The 2,637-nt window shown below is 29.0% G+C and overlaps 1 long non-coding RNA gene across 1 annotated transcript in view; it reads right to left on the minus strand.

Moving 5' to 3' along the window:
- LOC131344399 (uncharacterized) overlaps positions 1 to 2,637 on the minus strand; it is a 5,114-nt gene continuing 2,477 nt past the window's right edge. The window contains exon 2 of the long non-coding RNA XR_009203315.1: positions 1 to 1,079. This is a non-coding gene — a long non-coding RNA (uncharacterized LOC131344399). The remainder of the gene's footprint in view (positions 1,080 to 2,637) is intronic.

The following is a 2,637-nucleotide window of genomic DNA, read 5'->3' on the forward strand; positions in this document are numbered from 1 at the left end:
ATATTCCGCCTGTAATTTTGCACACGCTCTGTCACACACACACACACACACACACACACACACAGAAGACGTGAAAACTATACCAACGACACTAAGACACGTCTCAGGGGAAGACGACGTTGGTTCATTATTCGTATTCTAGATTTAGCGATTTCACATGTTTTTAATTTGATTTTATTTGCATTGTCGAGGCAGGAACGGGAAGATGTTCCTCTCTATCCTGCATGCTGGCTACCTAGGGTGTAACGTATAGGCATAAAATCTGAATAAAACAAATCGGTTCCATTTATTCTTTAAAAAATGGTACTTTTTTTATGTTCGTTTAATCAATATAAAAGTTCAGAAATCCTTGACATATGTAAATATACACACAGAAAACCTGCACAAATCCCAACTTTACCTCCTGAAATCCAAAAATTTGTAATTATATAAAACTGAATTAAATATAAGTGCAAAAAAATCTGATTTTGTATGTTTGTTTTATTTTTTTATTAAATTTGACCAAAACTCATATCTGAGCTGAATGTTTTTAATAATTTCAGTTTCTAATTATCTCATAATTCTCACTTTATATCTCATTTTCTGAACTGTAGAGTGATCTTTGTCATAACATTATGACCACCTGCCTAATATTAGTGTTGGTCCCGCTTTCGCTGCCCTGACCCGTCCTGCACTGTGTATTCTGACCCCTTTCTATCAGAACCAGCATTAACTTGTTCAGCAGTTTGAACAACAGTAGCTCGTCTGTTGGATCGGATCACACGGGCCAGCCTTCACTCCCCACATGCATCAGTAAGCCTCGGCCGCCCATGACCCTGTCACCGGTTCACCACTGTTCCTTCCTTGGACCACTTTTGATAGATACTGACCACTGCAGACCGGGAACACCCCACAAGAGCTGCAGTTTTGGAGATGCTCTGATCCAGTGGTCTAGCCATCACAATTAGGCCCTTCGTCAAACTCGCTCAAATCCTTACACTTGTCTATTTTTCCTGGACAAGCTGGAGACTTTAAAGTCTGTGACGAGGCTGAATTTCCGTCTGCGTCTCCTCGGGTCACCTCTCACTGGACACGTTAAGCTGTGAAGAGATGAGGAAAGTTTGCAGAAACTCAATAAATCCGATCGTTCTGTTTGTCCGTGGTCAGTTCCACACTTTGGCACCTAATCATTAACCCGAGAGAGTTCAAAGATAGACGGAGTGCAAATATTTGTGCAACTTATCATCAGATGAGGAAGACAAAGAAGAAAGTGAAAAATATAACGAACCTTCCTTTAGTATTAAAAGTTTGAAAAAATCACAGAAAATACTGAGTTTTGATATTAATTGTTAAAAAATAAATAAATAATTAAATAAATAATCCAGTTAACTTTTTCAATTAATTTATTTATCCAGAAATGTATTTAAAAATATGAATTAAATCTGATTGACTAAAATCAGTCCATGCTTTTTATTTATTTATTTATTTATTTTTATATATTTTTTTTTATTTATGTATGTATTTATTATTATTTTGTTGTTGCCTTGGGCTGTGGTGATATTAATAGGTCAATAAAAAAAAAAAAAAAAAAATATATATATATATATATATATATATATTTATTTAGCCATTAATAAATTAAAAAATAAAAAATATATATTATTAAAAAATATATATTATTAAAAAATAATCCGAAGCTAACTTTTTCAATTAATTACATGTCCAGAAATTTATTTTAAAATGTGCATTAAATCTGATTGACTAAAATCAGACCTCTATGTATTTATTTATTTATTTATTTATTTATTTAACATTTTTTGCTGCTTTGAGCTGTGGTGATATTAATAGGTCAATAAAAAAAAAATATATATATATATATATATATATTTATTTATTTAGCCATTAATAAATTAAAAAATAAAAAATATATATTATTAAAAAATATATATTATTAAAAAATAATCCGAAGCTAACTTTTTCAATTAATTACATGTCCAGAAATTTATTTTAAAATGTGCATTAAATCTGATTGACTAAAATCAGACCGCTATGTATTTATTTATTTATTTATTTATTTATTTATTTATTTATTTAACATTTTTTGCTGCTTTGAGCTGTGGTGATATTAATAGGTCAATAAATAAATAAATAATGTTTTTTTTTATCTAAACATTAATAAATTAAAAATAAAAATATATATATTTAGAAAAACTGGGGGAAAAAATAATCCAGAAAATATATTTGTTTATTTATTATTATTACAATTATTTATTATGTCCAGAATTCTATTTAAAAATGTGGATTACATCTGATTGACTAAAATCAGACCATGATTTATTTATTTATTTATTTATTTATTTATTTATTTTTGCTGCCTTGAACTTAATTTTTGAAAGAAAAGTGCTGTCTCATCTCATGTTTTAACTCAATATCTCATTATTTAAATTTATTATTTAGTACAATGGTCTTTAAATGATTATTTCATTAGTTTTACTTGAAATGAGTCGAGTACAAAAGTTTGTGCACCCCATGATAATGTGAAGGAAATAGCTTCCTTAATAAATGCTTCCTCAAAACAAAATCAGAGAAATAAATAAAAAAAATCCTTAGGTATTCTCTCAAAAGTAAGTTTTTGTGTCAGTGAAAATGTCATCACCA

This window comes from Hemibagrus wyckioides, linkage group LG23, assembly GCF_019097595.1.
Source record: "Hemibagrus wyckioides isolate EC202008001 linkage group LG23, SWU_Hwy_1.0, whole genome shotgun sequence".
Classification (NCBI taxonomy): domain Eukaryota; kingdom Metazoa; phylum Chordata; class Actinopteri; order Siluriformes; family Bagridae; genus Hemibagrus; species Hemibagrus wyckioides.